Source organism: Canis aureus, chromosome 31, assembly GCF_053574225.1.
Source record: "Canis aureus isolate CA01 chromosome 31, VMU_Caureus_v.1.0, whole genome shotgun sequence".
Lineage (NCBI taxonomy): Eukaryota > Metazoa > Chordata > Mammalia > Carnivora > Canidae > Canis > Canis aureus.
Window position 1 is genome coordinate 6,294,938 of NC_135641.1, and position 24,415 is coordinate 6,319,352.

The 24,415-nt window shown below is 35.3% G+C and overlaps 1 long non-coding RNA gene across 1 annotated transcript; it reads left to right on the top strand.

The window, feature by feature from the left end:
• Positions 1 to 2,198: 2,198 nt before the first annotated feature.
• On the top strand, positions 2,199 to 17,200 carry LOC144302286 (uncharacterized). The gene is made up of 4 exons (XR_013369127.1): positions 2,199 to 2,238; positions 7,894 to 8,013; positions 15,870 to 16,001; positions 16,548 to 17,200. It is a non-coding gene; the product is annotated as an uncharacterized LOC144302286 (long non-coding RNA).
• Positions 17,201 to 24,415: the final 7,215 nt, after the last annotated feature.

The following is a 24,415-nucleotide window of genomic DNA, read 5'->3' on the forward strand; positions in this document are numbered from 1 at the left end:
TTCTATCATGTAGGCAAATTTTACACCAAAAAAAGGCACTAGAGCATGATGAAGAAAGCATAATAAATTAGAATTTGACAAAAGGTAAACATTTATGCTCTTTAAAAAACACTGTAAGAAAATGAAGATACAAACCAGAGACTGGAAAAAAAAAAAAAAACACTATAAAACACATTTTTAACAAAGGGCTTTGCATCCAAAATATATACTTTTTTTAGTGGCCAAAAATTTAAGCAAATATAAAAGAAGATATGAATGACTAATACAGACATGAAATATGCTCAATATGCTCACTATCTCTTGTCAAGTAAAAATTAAGATCATGGTAGAAATACCATTTACATTCACTGAGTAGCTAAAATTATAAAATCTGATTCTGTATCATGTTGGTGATGAATTCTTGCAAACAAAACTCACACAGTCCTGGTAAAAATGTAAATGGTCACCAAAAAAAAAAAAAAAAATAGAGAGAGAGAAAAAAGAGAGAATGTAAATGGTACAACCACTTTTGAAGAGTTGGCAGTTTCTTAGATAGTTAAGCACACATTTACCATATGACTCAGAAATTAATTATAGTTATGTATATTCAAGAAAAATCAAACCATAACTTCACATAAAGCACATACACAACTGTTTATGGAACATTAGAATTTTTTCCTCCATAATATTCCAGAACTCAAAACAGCTCAACTTTTTGTGTATAGGTGAATAAATACTGATATACCTACATGGTGAGATCTTACTCATAAGTAAAAATGAACAAATTAACATTGCCATAACAGCACAGATTAATCTTAAAAAATATTTTGCTGGGGCACCTGCGTGCCTTAGTTGGTGAAGCATCTGACTTCTGCTTAGATCATGATCTAAGGGTCCTGGGGTTGAGCCCAGGGTTGGGTTTCTCGCTGAGCGGGGAGTCTGCTTGCCCCTCTCCCTCTGCCCCTGCCTCCACTTGTGCTCTCTCTGTCTTTGAAAATAAATAAATGAAATCTTTTTTAAAAAAACATTTGACCAAGGAAAATAAGGCATTAATACATCCAGTATTATTCCATGTATATAAAGATTGATAATGGACAAAAATAGTAAATGGTTGTAGAAATCAAATTATTGATTACTTGGAGTTGTTGGTGGCAATAATTATAAAGTTGAAGAAGGAACTAGGGTGAGTGATAGAAATGCTCTATGTGCAGATTGACATAGGATTACATGGGTGTATATATATATATATATATATATATATATATATATATATTTTTTTTTTTTTTTACCAAAAATCTTTAAATTATACACTTAAAAGCATACAGTTTAAGTGAATTATACCTCAATGAAATTATTTGGAGAAACACAAAAATTAAATATAGGTGAGGATATGGAGTCACTAGACATTTTATACCGTGCTGCGGGGAGTACAAATTGGGATAAATACATTATTGGAGAATGCTTTGGCTTGTGCACCAAGGTTACATATATTCACACTATGATCCAGAAATTCTAATCCATAGCATATATGCAAAAGAAATGAGTATAGACCTGGACAGAAGACAAGTTTATAGCATCATCATAAACTAAAATCTCTAACCAGAACAACCATTAAAATAAGTAAATAACCTAAATTAGTTCAATCAAGTATTACACAAGAATTAAAATGAACAATTAATTATTGCTCCACAAAAATCATGTGTAAGTCTCTCAAACATAATAATGAGAATAAAAAACAAAAGCTAGACACAAAATAGTATTATAGAATAAAAATTAAGGGGGGGATCCCTTGGTGGCTAGCAGTTTAGCGCCTGCCTTTGGTCCAGGGCGTGATCCTGAAGTCCCGGGATCGAGTCCCATGTCAGGCTCCTGGCATGAAGCCTGCTTCTCCCTCTGCCTGTGTCTCTGCCCACCCCCCCCCCCATGTCTATCATGAATAAATAAAATCTTAAAATTAAGCAAAACTAAACTAGGCCATTGGAAAGCAGGATAGTGGTTCTCAAGGAAGTTGGTGGGTAGTCACAAGGGCTTCTTCAGGTACTAAAATGACTGTCTTGGATCTGTTATACAAATGAGTTCATTTCGAGAAAATATATCAAATTAGACGTATAATTTCGTCTAAACGACGTTTACCTGTATGAATGCTGTATTTCACTTAAAAAAACATTTTATTAAAAATCTATGAAACACATTTCTAATTTGTTACTATTTTTTATTTTAAGCTTAAGCTATTTAAACTGATTCACGTTGGTTAAACAGGTCAGTAAAATTACTTTATTTATTGTCCTATAAATCTTTCAGTACATATCTAATGTCTATTTTTGTCTATCATGAAATCTAATCGGTAAAAACTACTACTAAATATAACCAAATAGATAATAGGTTATGTGGGTAGTTTTAGAAGAAAGCTAAAACATCTCCCTCTTTCATTACATGCCGTTTGTTATCTGTTTTTTTCTAAATGATGAGGGAAGGGAGGTACCTTCTGTGACCAGAAAAACAGCACCTAATAAATTAGACAACACATTATTAAAATGTTTTCTGATTGATATGCAATCTGATCTTAGAAAGTAAGTAAATTATAATAACAATAAGTTTAATTTGCCTTTCACTGATAAACTCATAAGTTGTTAATATTTGATTTATATAACTCATTTGAAGTTATATAGTTGGTTTCCAAACACTAGAATTATAATGACCCTTTGTATTTTGTACATAGTCACGCAGTAGTGTAGGTGTACCCTTTTATTGGTTTATTCCTAATTTTTCATCCTTTTGTTTAAACTGTAGTTTTGAAATACAAACTTCAGCATATATCTTTATATTTTTAGAATTTACAGATACTTTAACATAAAATATTAAAGATGCAATTTCACCCCAAGTTATCAGATGCCTTGGTGGCTCAGTCAGTTGAGGGTCTGCCTCTGGCTCAGCTCCTGATCCCAAGGTCCTGGGATGGAACCTGGCTTGGCCTCTTGGTTCCTCCGGGAATCTGCTCCTTCCTCTCCCTCTGCCCCTCCCACCACTCATGCTCTCACTCACTCACTTTCTCTGCTAAATAAATAAACATATACCTATATAGTAAGTTATAACTTCTTTTTCATCTCCTCTTTGCATTTAAACATGAAAGTGAACTTCATTGAAGCATAATGCATTAGAAAGCATTGAGTTCATTATTGATGATAACTACTTCCATATAAAGATTAGCTCTATTTAAAGAAAATGCACATATATCTCTAAATCTGTTGCTTCTGTAGTATAATAAACTATCCAAGCCTTCTGATTACTTCAAAATTTTCTTTTGAGGGCACCTGGACGACTCAGTCCCCTAAGTAGCTGCTTTCCTCTTAGGTTCTGATCCTGGTGTCCTAGGATAGAGTCCCACATCGGGCTCCCTGCTCAGTGTGGAGTCTACTTCTCCCTCTCTCCGTCTCCTTCTGCCCCTGCCTTTTTTTGCTCGTGCTCTCTCTCACTCACACATTCTCTCTCAAATAAAGAAATAAAAATCCCCAAAAAAAAAAAAAAAGAACAAGTTTGTTTTGAAAAGAAGTCACTAGAGCATTTGCTTTGTGTTATATAGTGATTTGAATTGCAACCAATCAAAATCATAAGCACAAATTTGTAAACAGACCAAGGGGAAAAAAAGTAAGGATGCAGTAATGGTTTTAAAGTTTATGTATAATTAACTAAGCTTGTAATTACCTGAGTGCCTTTTGTGGGGATCAGCTTAGGAAGCCCAATGGTAGAATTAACCCCCTCTATGTGTTGGAGGCTCCACTGTTCCCTTTCACTATTCTATTTGTGTTCAGGCAGTCTTTGCCGTGCTCCTTTGCTTCCTTCTATCAGCCTCCAGCCTCTCCAATTAACAAGGCTTATTTTCCCATGCTACCACCCATGGCTGAATGTCGTAAGACAGTACGTGAGGTTCTCAGTGAAACATCTAATAAGTTCATTACTAAAAACATTTGAAATAATAGTTTTTTTTAAAGCATTAAACCAGAGTTTTTGAATGGATAAGTTATCTTTGGTTTCGTATTAGACACTGAAAACCACATAAAAAATGAGCTGAAATTTGTTAAATTGTTGCTATGTGTCAGGTACCAATTTCAAGTGCTGGGACTTAAGTGAAATACAAAATATGCTGAAGATCATGTTGCTAGAGAGAGGCAAAGCCAAAGGCCCATGTTTACCCAACCTCAAATCCCTAACCTCAAATCTTCTTTAAATGCCATGGTATTCAGTTTTGTGTGTGTATATATATATATATATATATATATATATATATATATGTTTATAATATGGGTATAATATGGGTATTATATATGTGTATAGACACCATATGTCTAAGTTTATGTAACATATGTATATATAATACAGGTGTATATATAAAAATATATATGTAGTTAGGTGTATACATAATATGCTTTAGGGATATGTATGAAAGTGTGTGTGTGTATGTATATTTTGAAAACTCGAACTATGTCAGCCTGAGAAAATTACTTAAAATCCTTGTGCCTCAATTTACTCTTTCATAAAATGGGAACAATAATGGAACATAAATCAGAAATGTTAGAATAATTATATAACCCAAAAAATGGGCTTATAATAATAAACTGCACAAAGAAAGATTTCAATATCTTTATTGAAAAATGCATATTTGCAGGCTACCCTTATTTATTATTTAGTTTAGAGTTATTTTTCTTGCCTTATCCTGGCTCTGATAATTTTCTTCTCTGAGCCCCATATAATCATTTTACCAATCTATAAAGATCTAGGATGGTCATTTTCTTGTGCCCAAGTTTAACATTCTATGTGTTATAAATCTGACCAAAGTTGATGCAAACTATTTAATATTTATAGAGTGGCCAAATATTTTGTCATCTAATCCTAGACATCTTTCAGAAAGAAAGGAGGTGCTACGACTAATACCAGGAAAAGAAGCCTAAACTGAGACTATTATGGGAAAATGGTGGCATATGGCCCTGAAACCATGTTTTGCCAGAATGGATTTGCGTCTGGGTGGCTTCGTCAGTTAAATGGCCCACTCTTTTTTTTTTTTTAATAAATTAATTTTTCATTGGCGTTCAATTTACCAACATAGAGAATAACACCGAGTGCTCATCCCGTCAAGTGCCCGTCAGTGCCCGTCACCCAGTCACCCCCACCCCCCGCCCTCCTCCCCTTCCACCACCCCTAGTTCATTTCCCAGAGTTAGGAGTCTTTATGTTCTGTCTCCCTTTCTGATATTTCCCACACATTTCTTCTCCCTTCCCTTATATTCCCTTTCACTGTTATTTATATTCCCCAAATGAATGAGAACATACACTGTTTGTACTTCTCCGATTGACTTATTTTACTCAGCAGAATACCCTCCAGTTCCATCCACGTTGAAGCAAATGGTGGGTATTTGTCATTTCTAATGGCTGAGGAATATTCCATTGTATACATAAACCACATCTTCTTTATCTATTCATCTTTCGATGGACACTGAGGCTCCTTCCACAGTTTGGCTATTGTGGACATTGCTGCTAGAAACATTGGGGTGCAGGTGTCCTGGCGTTTCATTGCATCTGTATCTTTGGGGTAAATCCCCAGCAGTGCAATTGCTGGGTCGTAGGGCAGGTCTATTTTTAACTCTTTGAGGAACCTCCACACAGTTTCCAGAGTGGCTGTACCAGTTCACATTCCCACCAACAGTGTAAGAGTGTTCCTTTTCTCCGCATCCTCTCCAACATTTGTGGTTTCCTGCCTTGTTAATTTTCCCCATTCTCACTGGTGTGAGGTGGGATCTCATTGTGGTTTTGATTTGTATTTCCCTGATGGCAAGTGATGCAGAGCATTTCCTCATGTGCTTGTTGTCCATGTCTATGTCTTCCTCTGTGAGATTTCTCTTCATGTCTTTTGCCCATTTCATGATTGGATTGTTTGTTTCTTTGGTGTTGAGTTTAAGAAGTTCTTTATAGATCTTGGAAACTAGCCCTTTATCTGATATGTCATTTGCAAATATCTTCTCCCATTCTGTAGGTTGTCTTTTAGTTTTGTTGACTGTATCCTTTGCTGTGCAAAAGCTTCTTATCTTGATGAAGTCCCAATAGTTCATTTTTGCTTTTGTTTCTTTTGCCTTCATGGATGTATCTTGCAAGAAGTTACAGCGGCTGAGTTCAAAAAGGGTGTTGCCTGTGTTCTCCTCTAGGATTTTGATGGAATCTTGTCTCACATTTAGATCTTTCATCCATTTTGAATTTATCTTTGTGTCTGGTGCAAGAGAGTGGTCTAGTTTTAGTCTTCTGCATGTGGATGTCCAATTTTCCCAGCACCATTTATTGAAGAGACTGTCTGTCTTCCAATGGATAGTCTTTCCTCCTTTATCGAATATTAGTTGACCATAAAGTTAAGGGTCCACTTCTGGGTTCTCTATTCTGTTCCATTGATCTATGTGTCTGTTTTTGTGCCAGTACCACACTGTCTTGATGACTACAGCTTTGTAGTACAACCTGAAATCTGGCATTGTGATGCCCCCAGCTATGGTTTTCTTTTTTAAAAATCCCCTGGCTATTTGGGGTCTTTTCTGATTCCACACAAATCTTAAAATAATTTGTTCTAACTCTCTGAAGAAAGTCCATGGTATTTTGATAGGGATTGCATTAAATGTGTAAATTGCCCTGAGTAACATTGACATTTTCACAATATTAATTCTGCCAATCCATGAGCATGGAATATTTTTCCATCTCTTTGTGTGTTCCTCAATTTCTTTCATAAGTGTTCTATAGTTTTTAGGGTATAGATCCTTTACCTCTTTGGTTAGGTTTATTCCTAGGTATCTTATGCTTTGGCGTGCAATTGTAAATGGGATTGACTCCTTAATTTCTCTTTCTTCAGTCTCATTGTTAGTGTATAGAAATGAAATGGCCCACTCTTAATTCGGCTCAGGTCATGAGATCAAGTCCCATGATGGTTCTGCACTCAACAGGGAATCTGCTGGAGATTCCCAATCTCTCTCTCTCTGTCTCTATACCTTTCCCACCACTCTTTCTAAAATAAATAATTAAAAAAATTATTTTGTGTCTAATCAATATGCTGTAATAAGGCATGCTGTATATCCTGCAGCTATTACTTTTTATATTAGTATTGCCTATGAATAAGCTCTACTCATCTGAGAGAAGATCTGTCTTTTATGACAAGTTCCATTTGTTTTTCTCCTCTGGCTTCCGTGAGACAATAAGTAATTTAAACTCTGAAATTTTGGTAAGAAAAATACATTTTAGGGTAGGGCCTAATAACCCCAATTTGTACTCAGAAAAGGTTCACACAACTTTTATTTGAAACAAATGGCCTGCCTTTCATAGTCTCTGGTTTTACACTTTTACCATGTCATGACTATATTTATGAAGACTGTATATGATTATTATGTTATTGCATAGGGTTGTAATTCCTCAAATCATTTAGAATATGAACAGAACTTAAATTATAAGTACATCTGAATATTTAATTTTTGATTATATATTCTATTAATGTACCTTTTAGCCAATCACTTAGGTAAATTGATTCACATTCTGAATAAGATCAAAATTTATAGATTCACTGTTTTTACACATATATCTCTACTAGCACTTGGTTATGTAATTTCAACAGGCATATTAAAAGTCTAGAGTTGGGGCTAACTGACAACAATTATCATGACCATACACAACTTTTACAGCTTTACCCTAGAAAGAGAAATGTAAAAAATGTCCTGTCAATGTATCAGGAAACTACTCAGCTACATAATGGAATCAGTAATCAAAACAAGTTTAAAATTTTGGAATGGCTTTCCGGGATAAAAAAACCCTTAATATTAGATACTGTAGTAGTTAAGATGGAATGATTCTGGGTTCCTAAAATAGCTTATTAAATTTTTCCTTTCTATTACTGTAGAATCATGAATGAAGCAGAACTGAATTTGCAAAAAAATATTGTAAGAGAGGCATGGATTCTGAATATGGGGAAAAATCAGAGACTGGGATCATATTCAGATTCTAGGAACAAAAGAGATAAGTAAGTTTAGATGTGAGTACCTTGCCCTTTGAGTATTGTCCTGCCCTAACCTTCCAATGGCTTCACTTACTTAATCTAAAATATACATTATAGTCATTTTAATAAAAGTGAACTTATTAAGGTAGAAACCTATTAACACATCTTTATTATCGCCATACACAGAACTCTTTCAACTGCTGAGCCACAGCAAATTCAGCAGAACACCTTAATAAGTCAGGATCAATACGTTTAGATCAGGAGTCTAATTTGGATAAATGACAGTAAGGAAAATTCATCTGTTGAAAAAAGTGAGAGTGATGTTAGGGGCTAAGACTGATGGATACATAGAGCAAGTAAAGTAAGAATAGAGAAAATGACATTCGTTAAGGCCTCAACAGAGGCAAGGGCAAGCAAAAACAAATGAAGGAACAAAATCAAAATCAATTCTGTGAGTCAAGTGTGTAACATTCAGTCTTAAATTGTTGATTGCATTACAATGTATTCTGAATACTTGGTTACTCCAAAACTTCAAAAAGAAGCAGTGCATTCACAAAAAGTGTGGAAGGAAGGAAAACAGTGTAGATAAACATGCTGTAAAAAGATTCCAGATTCAGTGGGGCCAATCATACAGCAGAGTTCAGTGGTCTAGGAGTTTATAAGAAGACGAGTGCCAGCCCTCTGAGGATTCTCCCAGACGACTAATTATTGGTGACTGAAATACTGTATTTGAACATTAGAGACAATGATCCCCTCAGGCAGGTTTCTCCAGACACCAAAAACTTGAGTTACTTAAAAAAAAATGTATTTATTTATTTTAGAGAGGGAAGGGAGAGGCAGAGTGAGAGGGAGACACAGAAACCTCAAGCGGACTCCCCACTAAGTGCAGAGCCTGATGCGAGTCTCAATCCCAGGATGCTGAGATCATGACCTCAGCTGAAAGCAAGAATTGGCCACTTAAACGACTGACCCACCCAGGCACCACCCAAAACTTGAGTTACTTAAAGGTATATTTGTCCATGTATGTTACTAGAATGGTATATCTTCTATACTCACTCTTCTAGTAAAAACAACTTCAAAAAAAGAGGATTCATCTGAGTTTTTAAAGCAATTATATGCCCAGAAATGGTCTTAAGATAGGTGAAGAACAATGAATTATTGGGCCTCCATTTGTAAAGTGTGGTCTGCACAGAAGTTTCACTGGTATCAATTTGAAAATTGTGGAACATATAGAACCTCCAGCCCTGACCCCAGACCACTGAATCACAACCTGAAATTTATCAAGATGTCCACATGACTCAAATGCTTCCAAATCACCATTGATTTCAGTTGCCTCTTGCTGTGTAACAAACTAGTCCAAGTTTATGGCTTAAAATTTAAAAAAATACTGTAATATTGCTCATGTGTTTTTGAATTGATTGGTCCTTCTGCTGGACTCCTTGGGAGTATTCTATGCTGCAGCGGCCAGACAGTAGCTCATGCTGGAACATTCAAAATGGCCTCATTCATGAGTATGTACCTCAGTGGGAATAGCTGGAAATCTGGGACCTCTTTTTCTCAATCTCTCTTATCCCTCCTTGTGGTATGTTAGACTTCTTTTCAAAATAGATACCAAGCACATTGCAACAAAAAACAAGCTTCAGAGTACATAAGCTGAAATGCTTACCAAGCTTTGACTTATGTCATATTTGCCTACCTTCCATTGACCAAAGCCAGTCACAAGACCAAAGTCAGAATCCATGTGGGAGGGGGAAATTCAGTCTTTGAATTTCAGTGTCATGGTTCTTTAAGGATCAATAAATTTATAGCATGCCCCACTACTCTCAAGAATTTCAGTTCACTACAGTTCATGTTTGCCAGTGGAAGTGGCAATGGCATAAGCCCATTACAGGCTGTCCCTTTAGTCAAGATGTAGTACCAAATTAAGGAAAAGTCTATACTGACAAAAGAAAGAGTGACTAGGATGGATTTCTGAGGGCCGGTCCTCCCTTTCCTTACAGTCTATACAGCTAACCCCCAACAATACAAAGCAAAACATCAAAAATAAGTGGAGTCACTAGGGCCAGTAAACATCAGCCTGTTTGTCACCACTTCATCACATCAGTGAATTAACTTTCTTGATGACACTGCTGAGAATTGCTAGACCAAAGAAAACCAGATAGCAGTACCTAGAAAAGGAAACTGTATTGGCTAAGATATCAGCTTTTAATTAATATGCGTTATTCCTCATGAAAATGTTGTTCTTAGAGGTAAAACACACCCATCAATTTTCTAAGTGATAAATAGTGGATCATTTTGCATTTGGCAATCAAAATAACAGGGGCCCTAAACCCTATTTTCTCAAGGCAAAGAAACATTATTGAGACTTATGTAGGACTTGTGTTCAAACACAATCAATACATCTTGTCCTTTTAATAGGTAAATGAATCCAAACTTGATTAAAAGAATTAAGCTGGCCAAAAAGAAGTATGGCTAGTTACAATAAAAATTAATTATTTGTTCAGGATACTCATTTGGTCTGCAAATGTAAAATAAATAAGATAAACAGAGCTCTCTACCATTATTGATCATGATGTCTTATAAGAAAAAGGGAATTATATGGCATTCTTTAACAGAATTTGACTTCCACAGAAGGGTTGCATTAAATTGAGTTGCCTCTAAGTCTGAGGAGTAAGAACATGAGATCATTGGGTGACCCTCACATTTAAAATCAGCCATAATTTTACATTACTGTCTACAAGTAATTTGGCAAGCCTGTCTGAGCATCAGTTTCGGCTAATATAAAGTCTCAGCTATAATACACTTTTGGAAAGTTTTATATGTTGTAATCAGAGTTGAGGGCACTAATGGGTCAGTGATAAGAAGCCTCAGCTTCTGGCATATTCATTGTTCCATGACCAGAGATAACATTAAAATTTATATGCATAGAGTAAGAACAGCTTCATTCATCTTTGTAGTCATAAAGCGTAGTCACCAAACAACACTTCTCCACAGAAATACTTCTGGGAGACTTATCCTGCCTTCCAGTCTCCGGAGACCTGAATATATGGCCATGTCTCACATAGTTGCATCACTAGAATAAGAAATCAAATACTCAAAAAGTCACAATTTCTCAAATAATGGATCTTTTCGTTCTCTCAGAAGTTGAAATGCAATGCACGGAATTCGATGATATAGGTCAAGAATAGAATCCATAAAGGTGCAAATGTCTTATGTAGTAAAATGATAGCAAACACTCAGGCTTTGAGATAAAAATCAGAGCTTGAGTTCTGTGAAGCCAAGGGAAGCCCTTCAGTGTGAAAGACATGGCTTCCACTATTTTATAGGTAGTCTTTCTGAGGAGTTGGTGTAAATTTTAAATGTTTTGATAGGTCCAGGGAAGAAGGGCAGTGGAATTGATACACTATGTCTCTTTAAGACTGTCCTGAAGACATTCGACATTTGTTTGCCTTTACCTGACCCCTGTGTAACATCCTTGGGTTAAGGCAAATTTAGAAACCTCGTAAGTACATATAGTTTACAGGGAAACAAATAAGATGGCAAAGCCACCTGAAGTTTAAGAGGGAGAGCCTGGAAAGAGAAAATCTCAAAGAGTCCTCCTAGAAACCCACCCAAATATGTGGATCAGGATAACCTGTGCACATGTGCTAGCCTACATACAGGCAGGAACAATCAGAGAGAAATAGGAGCACACCTGCTAACATTGTTCAAGCTCTACATGCGCTCAGCAACACAGGGCAGAAGCACAAAAGGAATGTCAGAAAAGGAATGTTTTAGCAGACACAGAAAGATAAACTATACCTATGCCGGGTCAATTCCTATCAAGATAGACTTAAAATAGCATCACACTTAACCCTGGCACTCTAAAACACTGTGCACAGGACCAACTTTGCACCTTTTTTCAGGACCAATCGAGGGACAACTTCCAAGCTTATCCCTGACTGAATATGGCAGTCATGGGTTGGGTTGTGCTCTCCGTTCATGTGTTGGAGTCCTAACCTCAGTACCTCAGAGTGCCAGCTTATTTGGAGATGGGGTCTTAGAGAGGTAATCAAGTTAAAGTGAGGTGATTGGATGGATCTCCATCCAGGATGACTGGTGTCCTTTCTAATACACTTGTACACAGTCACGAATAAAGGTAAGACGTGTGAAAAAGCATACAGAAAAGACAGCCACCTACAAGCCAAGCAGAGAGAACTGGGAAGGATTCTTCCTTTATAGTCTCCAGAAGAGGCTAACCCTGCTGATACCTTCAGGTTGGACTTCTAGCTTCCAGAATTGTGAGATAATGAGTTTTTGTTGTTCAAACCACCCAGTCTATAGTATTTTGGTACAGGATCCCTGACAAACAATTACAAGGGTATAAAGATCTGCAAACCCCTTGGACTATAATACTGGCCAGGCATACATGCAATAGCAGAGGAGAGAAATCTAACTGGCCAAGGGGGCATAAAGCACAAATTCTGAACAAAAAGTGGCAGATGCAGATCCAGGGATGACTCTTAGGTGATTAGGCCAATAAAACACAGGGAAAGATCTGTGTGGGGACATCAGAGTCTGTACAAAGTGGGAAAACAGACTTTGCAGAATTAGTCCATCATGTCTCTAAATAAAGAAATAAAGAAGTAAACAAAGACGACAATATCATTATCGAGAATGGATCATGATCCAGAGTTGCTAAAGTATATTATTTAAATTATTTTCTACAAAACGTGAAACATGCAAATAGAAAGGAAAATTTGAACCATACACATTAAAAAGAACAGAAATAAAAACTGTCACAGAGGTGGACCTGGTAGGGTTTGCAAGCAAAGCCTTCCCAGTATTGCTTGTAAATATGTTAAAAAATCTAAAGGAAACCATGCTTAAAGAATTATAGGAAGGAAAGATAACAGTGTCCCATAAAATAAGCAGATGTGTATAAAAATTATTTTAAAAAGTGGAAATTATGATATGCAAAAGTACAATAACTGAAATTAAAATTTCAATAGAGGAGGCTCAATAATAAATTTGAGTTGGCAAAAATAAAAATACACAAACTTGAAAGTGGGACAGGAGAAGTTGCAATCTGAAGAAGGAAGAAAGATGAAGAGAGCTCCAGAGAAATGTCATAAAACCCACAAATGTATGATTTTATTTATAAGAAATATTCACAATAGGCAGATTTATGTGACCAAAACAGATTAGTGGGATTTGGGGTTCTACATAGAAGGAGTTTGGGAGTTATTGCTCTCTTCTACCAGGAAGTAAAATGCTGAATAGAGCAATAGTTATTGCTCTCTTCTACCAGGAAGTAAAATCCACAGTCTTCTTGGAAAATCACTGCCCCCAAGTTTGGAGAGGCAGGTGTTTATGGGGAATTGCAGTTTACGGGAGCAGAGGTTCAACGGGGTTTCCACCAGGGGAAGTAGTGTCAGAGTAGGAAAACCTGCACCGTAACTGATGAGATACTTGAGGTCCAGCAGGGAGACTTGAGAGTTAAAACCTTCTGTGGGAACCAGTCTAAAACAGACCCCACAATATTGTGAGATTTATGTCATATTTACACATTTAGAAATCACAGGAACACCTGGGTGGCTCAGTGGTTTACCGTCTGCCTTTGGCTCAGGGAGTGACCCTGGAGTCCTGGGATGGAGCCCCACGTCATGTCCAGCAAACAGCCTGCTTCTCCTTCTGCTTGTGTCTCTGCCTCTCTCTCTTTCTCTGTTTCCCATGAATAAATAAATAAAATCTTTTTTACAGAAAAGAAATCATATCAATTTCTGTGACTTGAAAATCACATATCAGCAAATGGAGAAAAAGTATTTGGTGAAATTCAATACCTGTTCATGTTAAAAACTCTCATTAAACTAGGAATAGAGGAGGAACTTCCCCAACTTGATAAGTAATATCTATGAAATACCTACAGCTACATCATACTTAATGGTGAAAAACTCAAAGCTTTTCCACTAAGGTTATGTCCAAAGCAAGGATGTCCCCTCTCAGCACCCTTTTGCAACATTCTGCTGGAAGTTCTAGCTAGTGCAATCAGACATAAAAAGTAGATGAAAAGTATACAGGTGGCAAATGCAGACATAAAACTGTCTTTGTTCAGAGGTGACATGATTGTCTATGTAGAAATTTGAGAGAATGAGCAGGAAAACTTCTGGAACTAATAAGCTATTATAGCAAGCATGATTCTAGTTCTTGCTCTTACAATATTGTTGGAAGTGACAGTCCATCCATATGTCTTCAATCTCTCTCTTTTTCTTCTTCAGAGAAGGTAGTTTCTTTTGATCTACATTCAAGGTCACACATAAATTTGTCTCCAATTTGCTATGGGTCTAAACAAGCATTTTTATACATTTTAGTGATTCCACTTTTCAGCTTTGAAAATTTTATTTTTAAAAACATAATTTCGATTTCTCTTTTGATAGTCTTTACCTGAATATGTATTTTCCCTTATTTAAAATATACACTTAGGAGCCTCTGGGTGGCTCAGTGGTTGAGTGTCTGCCTTTGGCTCAGGGCGTGATCCCGGGGTCCTGGGATCGAGTCCTGCATCGGGCTCCCTGCAGGGAGCCTGCTTCTCCCTCTGCTTATGTCTTTGCCTTGCTCAGTGTGTCTCTTATGAATAAATAAATAAATCTTTAAAAAAATAAAATAAAATATACATTTAAAAATTAATTTAGGTGCAATAGCTGTTCTATAATCTTTGTCTAATAAGTTTAATTTCTGATTGTACTCAGAATCTGTCTCCACTGACTACTACTTTTCTTTGGTGTGTCTCATTTTCCTATTTCTTGTTATTTCTAATGGTTTGAATTTGGAATTTGGAAATTGTGGAAAATATACCACTGCATCTGCTGTTGTAGATGGCAGTTAATTTCGTTGAACTCAACAAAATTTTTCTTCTCTGCATTTCACAAAAATGCCTATCACGTTCTTGTGATTTCTCAGCATTGCTGTTTTAGCCAGCCCCCTGGGGGTGTCTCTCTGATTCCTGTGCAATTTACAGCTCTCTGCCAGCCTAGGCTCTGACATCTGACATTTTAAAAACGAGGGCTTCCACTTTCTGTTTCATGAGGTGCAGAATTTTAGGAGTGCACTGTTATAAAAGCAAAACCTTACACATCTTGCCCCATGTGGCTCTATGGTTCAAACTGTCTGTCTCCTCATTGATTCTCTTGGGCCCTGGGGTCTCCATAACTCGTACATATTTATATAGTAGCCAGAGATCTGTGGGGAGCATATGCTCAAGATATGTGTTGCTCCGTGATATCCTTGCTACCTAACTTTCCTCCTTGAATCCCTGACTGTAAACCCCTATTTCTGGCACCTGAGCTAAAGCTCTGTTTCTACTGCTGTTTGCCACAGTTTCAGAAAAGAAGTTTGGTCAGAGATCTCACGTTGGAAAGCCTCAAAATCCTAATTCTTCTGCCTTCTGTTTGCATTTTTTTGAAAGCTTCATTTTTGTGAAATGCTCCTCTGACTTTTGTGTTGTCAGATGCTTCATGGTGTCACCTTCTCCTCCTCCTTCGTCCTTTTTACTAAAGAAACCGCATAGTTTAGTCTAATTCCCAATTTTAACAAAAGGTACAGAAAAATAGACCTAATAATTCAAGTATACCAGTCTTATTTCACTATGTAAGAAATGATCAAGCACGAGAACTAAAAGAAGCACTTATATCAGGAAACTAGAAAAAGCAGAACATTATAGACCAAAGAAACTGGGAGGAGAAAACTAGTAAAGGTAAATAGTGAAATTAATGAACTATGCAAAAAAAAAAAAAAAAAAAAAAAAAACCAGCCAAATGCATAAATAAACTCAGTAACTTGTTACTTTGAAAATACCAGTTACTATTTATTTATTTTTAATATTTTATTTATTTATTTGACAGAGCGAGCAAGCACCAACAGGCCCAGAGTGTAGGCAGAGGGAGAGGGAGAAGCTGAGAGCCCAACACAGTCAACCCAGGACTCTGGGACCATGACCTGAGCCGAAGGCAGGCACTCGACCACTCAGCCACCAGGTGCCCCACCAGCTACTTTTTTTTTTTTTTAATTGTATTGGAGTTCAATTTGCCAACATGTACCATAACACCCAGTACTCATCTTGCCAAGTGCCCCCCTTAGTGCCCATCACCCAGTCACCCCAAACGCCCGCCCACCTCCCTTTCCACTACCCCTTGTTCGTTTCCCAGAGTTAGGTATCTCTCATGTTTTGTCTCCCTCACTGATATTTTCACTCATTTTCTCTCCTTTCCCCTTTATTCCCTTTCACTAATTTTTATATTCCCCAAATGAATGAGACCATATAATGTTTGTTCTTCTCCAGCTACTTTTTAGATAAATCACTGAACTGCACCTGGAGCAAAGCATTTCACCAATATGTTTTATCTGACTTTTAAGAAGCAAGTAATCCCAAAGTAATCTAAAAGTCTCCAGATGATAGCCAAAGTTAGAAACTTCCCCAATCAGTTTTGCAACACTAGCGTAGTATTTGAAGGTATGGTAAATAATATAGTTTAAGCTGAGGCCATAAAGACATAAATTCTATACCCTCTTTTTGCTGACAGTAACTGAACATCGAGAAGAGTTTTCTCACCTTGCAAGTCCAGCCCTTTCAGCATCCCGGAAGAAAAATGGAGGCTCAAGAGAGACCGGAGGACTATTCAAATTAGCATTACAATCTACGGGAGATTTATCTAAGTCATCACCTAGAAAGATATCTCCTCCTTTCAAAATTAATTTATGAGCACACGAAAAGCTAATCTTAGATTTCTTATTATTTAATGCATCTTTACACACTTAGCTCCCCTCCTGTGAACAGAAGATATTACTTTTCAATGAAATTCTATGGAATTATCCTTAACTATCCTAATAGCAGAACAGCTGTGCATGATTAATGTTATTATAATAAATACTATGAGAATTTGTAATAAATTGTCAACTGCCATTATCTGCTACCAAAATAATTCATCACTTTTTAATTTCTTAATTCATAATTACCAACCTAATTAATCCATTTTAAGATTACTCAATTCATTAGACAATTTGATTTGGTTCATTGGCCAGGCCCCAGTATGTATGTAAAAACTATACTTTAAGTCTGTTAATCAGCTGCCCTCTATTGGAACAATGTGCTGATGATTTAATATGTTATTCATGTGAATATTTTATGTATATTCATGTGAACTTTAATTAACCTTATTGAGCTTTGGGAATAAAAATTAGCAATGTTTCTACTCTAATATCCAATAAATGTGCAATCCAGACACTTTTGTCCAGAATGCCACAGGGGATATTTCACTCATTTTTTAAAATCTATTTTGTTCCTTCTTATGATTAGTAGGAAGTGCATTTTTCTAGCTAATGTGAAAGGAGGAAGTTCAAGCAAAGAAGAATTGCATTATTAGCTTCCTTGTTAAGACATTATATTGTCATTAACTATCACTGCTCAATGTTGAAATTCAAATGTCTATAATATGGGCAAAGGTAAAACATTTTAAGTGTGTGAGCTTTCATTCATATGTTTGTGACAAATATTAACGAAAAAAAATGTTTCCACCATCTGTGTTTCCCGTCCTCACAATACTATATGTTGTTGGTCACATATTTCTTTTCCTTTTGCATTCCACAAATGCATGTCTACTTGTCTCAGAATGGTTTGGGAGGCTTTTGTGATTTAAAAAAATGTAGACACAAACAGCAGTTAGTATGATAAGTTTGTACTGAACAGGAGTGCAGGGAAAACTTCCAAGGGTTTTTGATGAGAGGCTGGCAAAATTGTTACAGGGTATGAAGAAACTAGACAAAAGACGGAAAGATATTCACTGGCTCTCTGTTTCTCTCTGTATACAACACTAGAACTATAGCGTAAACTTCCTAACACTTAGAAATGATTATTTCACTGATGGCCTCAAAATTTCGGACTCAAACTCTCTTCTATAGTTGAATCACGGGTTTCACTGCCTCCACTTGCCATAGTGTGAAGATTTCCAACTGATACTTGGTTTTAATTTAGCAAGTAATTGTACTATACGTAAACGTGCTACACTCACACGAGGGTGGCAAACCGTGTGGGGACTTCATAGTTCACTAAAGTCATACCTTTATTCTTTCATTTAATTTTTCCAACAAAGTTGCATAGCCTCCAGAAACACGCAGTCTTGTCAACGTCTCCAAATAGCAGATTAGCTAGACCTGCTGCACCTAAAATGTTTACTGGTTGGGAGTATAGCAGTAAATCCCGGAAAATAGACTTGGGTCAGCATTCCTTATGTGTTGAAATGGCCTGGGTGGTGTCAAGTCATTGGAAGAAAAAAATGGTGGGGATGACGGGTATCCCCCACTTTTCTTTTCTACCATGCTCTGCTCTTCAGGGTTTGTGTAAGAATAACTAAAAGTTGGAAAGCCAGAGTGGTTTCCATTGTCTGTTTCTTCTTGAATCCATGAGTCCAGGCAAAAGAAAAACAAAAATAAAACAAACTAAAAAAACAAACAACAACAAAAAAAAAAACACCTTAATTAGAGTTGGAAAAAAAACTTCAGTGGATCAAAATGCATTAAATGTCCTATGAAAATATTTTAAAATAAACCTGTCATTTTACCAGAGTTATTGAACTTATTTACAATATGATCTTAAGGTATTTATAAATGTATTGCATTGCTATTTGTTGCTATTTTCTTTCAAGTTAAAAAGCTATAACAACTGCATTTCCCTGAACCTATTTTTCAATTAAAATTAATGTTTCTTACAATAATTTGAATATGAATAGATTTCCGGACTATTTTTTTGATAATTAGTCACTAAACAATAAATTATTATTCTTAAGCGTTTAAAGGTGAATTGAAGAACCTCAAGATACCATTTACAATAGTGCTGTGGAATTCCAATTTAAAATTATGTCACTCTTGGGGCAGCCTGGGTGGCTCAGCGGTCTAGCGCCGCCTTCAGCCCAGGTGGGATCCTGGAGACCCGGGATGGAGTCCCATGTCAGGCTCCCTGTATGGAGCCTGCTTCTCCCTCTGCCTGTCTCTCTCTCTCTCTCTCTCTCTCTCTCTCTCTGTCTTTTCTGTCTTTCATGAACAAATAAATAAAATCTTTAAAAAAATAAATAAAATTATGTCACTTTAATGTTTTATGTTTCACATGTGCACATGCAGTCAGGGATCACATAAATCACATGATCGCCATGCATTTCACTTTAGCATGTTTCCTCTAAAATTGTCACAAATACATCACTCTTATATTTATTTACAAAAAGAATAAAATAAATTCAATTGTGGTTGTGTGTTCAGCAGCCCAAATCTTAGAAAATTCTTCCTTGATCATTTCCCAGAAATATATCAAAAATAGTTAATTCATTGATAGTTATATGCAAAATTAACTCTGGAAATCACAGATTTCATTGCCTATGTGTTTTTAGCGACATTTGAAGTATCTGTTGCACCTCTTTGATATCTTCTATTTAAATTTTACCCTGTCACAAATTTTTTCTGACAATTACATATTTTTAGTTTAATTTCCTAAGATGATGTGGAATGAGAAGAGTAATAAGAGCATATTTCCTGGCTATGGGAAAATTTAAATGGTGAATGGAATCATTAAAACCACTATACACAATTCCTCTGACACTGCCAATAAACATATGAAGTTTTCTTTTCAGATCTATACTCTGAAATCAGTGTTGCTTTGCTTAAACTACAATTAAATTAAAAAAATTGCATCTGAGGGTAATATAGTCAATAAAATTGTAATATTTCTGTATGGTGCCAGATGGCAGCTACATTTATCATGGTGAGCACTGTGTAATGTATATAATTGTGGATTTGCTAATTTGTACACCTGAAATGAATATAACATTGTACATCAGCTATACTTCAATTAAAAAATAGCATCTGAGATCATTTTTCTCAGACGTTAAATTCTGATAATTCTTGGAAACAAAGCAATTAACCAACTATTTAATGGCATGTGTTTAGAGAACTTTCAAGAAATTAAGGACAATAAGAAAAACTTCATTTTTCAGGAAGTACTATGATCATTCTAGTGACAAAACCATTTTCACCATCATGAACTTGGTCATTAATAGGCATACACCACAAATCTGGCCATAGATAGGCAGTTTTTGCTAGACATTTGGGAGAAGTCTTTTCTACTCACAAGAAAGAATTTGGGAAGCAGACATTCATTGCTTGCTGAACGAGATGGCAAGGTTCTATGTCTTGATACCCATGGTGACCAACCTACAAGTATTGAATTTACCTTAGAATGAAACTTGCAATGTTGCCAATAATTCTGATGATGAATAGATAGAAATAGTCACAAATCCTAAGTACTGACATTCTGCAATTATTGGTAATGTTGAAACTCTGAAGGCTAATTCTCAAAGTGAGTTCAACAACCACTCACCTAGGAAGTAACTGACTCAGCTTAGCTCAAAATATGCCCAGACTGATAAATATATTTCCAACATCTTCTCATAAAGTTCATTGTATTGTTCTCCAAATATTATTTTGTACTAGAGAAGCAGGATGTCTTATGTAAAAAATGGTTATGCTTTTCTTTATATTAAAGAGTTGGAGGTGCAGTGGGAAAGGAAGTGAAAATCCATTTAATATTTTTGCTTTGCAGGGTCCAGTAGCTAGCATTTGTTTCCCTGTTATCCTCATGATGATGTTTATCTGTTATCAACTCTGACTTACCAATGAGAAAACTAAATTTTTTCAAGACATTTATAAAGTCAGTAGTGTCAATAGAGATGTATAATATATTTATATTTTTACCTTGTTTGCACAAAATAGTTTTCATCTCAGTGACTGACTATGATCTACTTTCATCTGCCAGCAACAGTGGGAAGTATTCAGGATTTGAGTTCTGTGTTCTATAGTTCTTATAGTTCAGAGTTGTTTGCAAGTGAATAGCTATTGCTAAATTTTCATTAAACCCCAGACAAGTTAGAATATCTCCATCTTATCATTTCTTTAACTTTAAATATTTCTCTTAGTGAAAGTTACCAATATAATAAATTCAGAAATAGTCATGATGTAAAAAACAGCAAATGGAATTTTGTACATTATTTAAGAGCCTTTTTGGTCATAGTAGAATTTATCATAAATAAATCATTTAATAGTATAAAGTTTTTGCTCTTGTTTATTGTATGGTTTTGAAGACAAATTGAGGACCTTAACACTTAATATTTGTTAATTGCATTATGATACAAACTTGCATTGAAAAGTAATATAGCCATTAAATAGGATAAATTTAAGCCACATTTATTGTCATGCAATTCTCTGCCATCTTGAGTTAAAATGCAAATCATGTTAATTAACAACATAACAAAATATGTAATGTATATGTAAAAAATATTTGTTTTATAATATAAATGGATTTTATTACCATGTAGAGACTATTGTTAAAGGTGGTTACCTCAAATGATGAGATATTATTTGGTTTTTATTTTATCTCTATAATTTTTTTTACACATAGGGATGATTTTAAAAGCTTTGTTCTGTTTTTAAATTTATTTTCCTTAAAAACAGTTCTTAATTTTTTTCCTCAGAGATCTCTTTCAAGATCTAAGGAAAGAGGCATAGCTTTTTCCCTAAAGAATGCTTTAAAATATCACAGTGACTAAAAAAATAAAAACAAAAATAATATAAAATAAAATATTGCAGTGGCTAAGAAATTAGTCATAATTGCCAATACCAATGATTTCTGATGTAAAAACAAATATGTCATGCTGTCTAATGGAAGACCTCTATCACTAAAGCAGCAACACTAGAGTCATTAATGTGTTCATTTATTTATTCAACAAAAGCAACTGAGGGCTGGATATGCTCAGAATTAATGATAGTGACAGACAAGGTGTGGTCCATAAGCTCATGAAATATTCTATGCCAAGGAAGACAATTCAAGTAAATAGATAAAAGCATATCATAATGCAGGGCTCTACCAGTGGTATGAATACAAAATAAATCTGGGTGATAAGTGATTGAGAAAAGAGTGCGAGACTGAGAATGATGAACAGTTTTTTTTTTTTTTTGAGAAGTCATAAAAAAAAATCTGTGATTACATGAAAATTGAGATCTACATGAAGCAATTGACTTAATGTGTGTCAATGTGTAGATTTGTAAATGTTTTAATTATACTTTTGAGTTTTTATGTATAGCACCATCATGAAAAGAAAAATTCCTATTTTGACCTCTGGACATGGTATAATCTGATGTTTTGCTCAAGATGGCAAATATTTTATTTTCTAAAATGAAAACTTTCCAATAAGAAAAAGAAACCTATGTATTTCATGAAGAAATAGAATGTCTACCGCTCTGAGTCACATGTCTCTTGTGATCTGTTCATCCTTGTTTCATTTTTAAAATTTTATTTTTTTATTTTTATGTATTTTATTTTTTTTATTAGTTTTTGCTCCACTCCATGCACCATGCTGCCTGTGGATGGAATAAGTGTGTTCATTGCTCATTTTTATTACTTAAAGATATTATGCCTTTTCTTTTAGAGAAAGAAGTAGCTCTTTCAAAGTATCCTTTTAGGGATGCCTGGGTGGCTCAGTGGTTCAGAGTCTGATTTAAGATCAGAATGTGATTCTGGAGTCCTGGGATTGAGTCTCACATCGGGCTCCCTGCAGAGAGCCTGCTTCTCCCTCTGCCTGTGTCTCTGCCTTTTTCTCTCTCTTTCTCTCTCCCTGTCTCTCATGAATAAATAAATAAAATCTAAAAAAAAAAAAAAAAAAACCCAAAATATCCTTTTAGTCTCAATTACTGAAGATTTATTGAAAATATTTGCTATTGACTAATGGATTTCTTTCCATTAAGACTTTCATGATCATTTTTGATGAACTGATGGATGAGTCAACATGTATAATCTGTTCAATGCCTGTTTCTATTCCTTGACTGCTTTCCTCATCTTCTGGTGATCTTTTATCATTCCCTATCAACCATTCACTTATCTTGGACTAATATATCACCTGCAAAATCTTGATATCAAAGTTACACTCTCTTAACATTATCCCTTAGCTTTACAAATAAATTCATCACAACTTCAGTGTGCATCGGGTTACTTGGAGTGCTTTTGAAAACAGATTGCTGGGTCTGTCGCCAGCAATCTGATTCAGCACGTCTAGGGTGGGACCTTAGGATTTGTGTTTCTAAAAGTCCATAGATGATATGTGCTGCAGGTTTATAGACTGCATTTTGAGAAACACGGCTCCAGACAATGAATTTCTCTTACCCCAACCACCCTCAAACATCCACAACCCTTTCCTTTTGCCCTCAGTGTCTTTCATAACTTGCTCCCATTTAAATTCAAATATCTATCTCTTCTGTGTCTCTCCGAAGTGGCATAAAATGACAGGCTGTCTAGCTTCTATTCACATTTTTCTGATCAACTTACTATCCTGCTTTCCAAAATGGTCACTCTTTTTCCTTTCTCAACCCCTTCTAAGAGTTATTATTTGCTCTTGGAAAAATAAGATGATATTACGATTGCCATAGCTTTGAAATCCAAAAACATCATAGTTACTAAGGAGAATGTCAACGATAAAAAAATGAGTTATAGAGATGAAAACTACAAAGCTTTTGACTAAAAATATTAAGGTAACATGAACACAAAAAAACCACAGAGATTTTTCTTACTAAAAATATATCCTTAGATATTCTGGGAGTAATAAAAAAAAACTTTCAAAATCTAGAAGAATGTTTCAAATTGGGACAAAACAAGAAATCAGAGACTGAATGAATTTCTAACTCATAATTTGATTGATTCTACAAAGTATTTATATTCAATCAATTATTTTAAGAAATTTTAATTATGCCAATAATACCTAATCATTTCCAAAAATCTGACATGTATAAGGAATCGGTAAGTTTTTAGAGAAAATTGAAATCCTAGAAATTGAAGTGTGTGGATCATAATTTTGTTCTTACTTTTTCCTGAAATATTCTCTGAAAATTTTAAATTGGTATATTTTTACACTAAAATAATACAATTAAGTATTTCAAGATGGTAATATATAACTCTGATGTATACAGATTTGAAGCCCTTGAGATATACTTGAAATTCCATAATTAATAGCTATTGACACAAAGAAAATCACTCGAATAAAAACTTTATTTCAACCATCCACTTCAAAGCATTCATACATGTAGGAATGTATTTTTTTTTTTTGATGACTAGGGTAGTTTTGAGTAAGAAAAGTTGTGTACTGATTTTCCCTTTCCTGTATCTTATTTTTTACAGAATATTGGAATCATACACAATCAAAGGTTATGATTTACATTTTTCTGAAAGAAATCAAGATCAGAGAGTAAATTATTGATAACTGGCTACTGAATTTACATAAAACAGTACATGGTTTGATGATACATAAGAATAAATGCATACTTTCTTCAAACAGTGACTTTTATACTTTATTTATGGTATGTC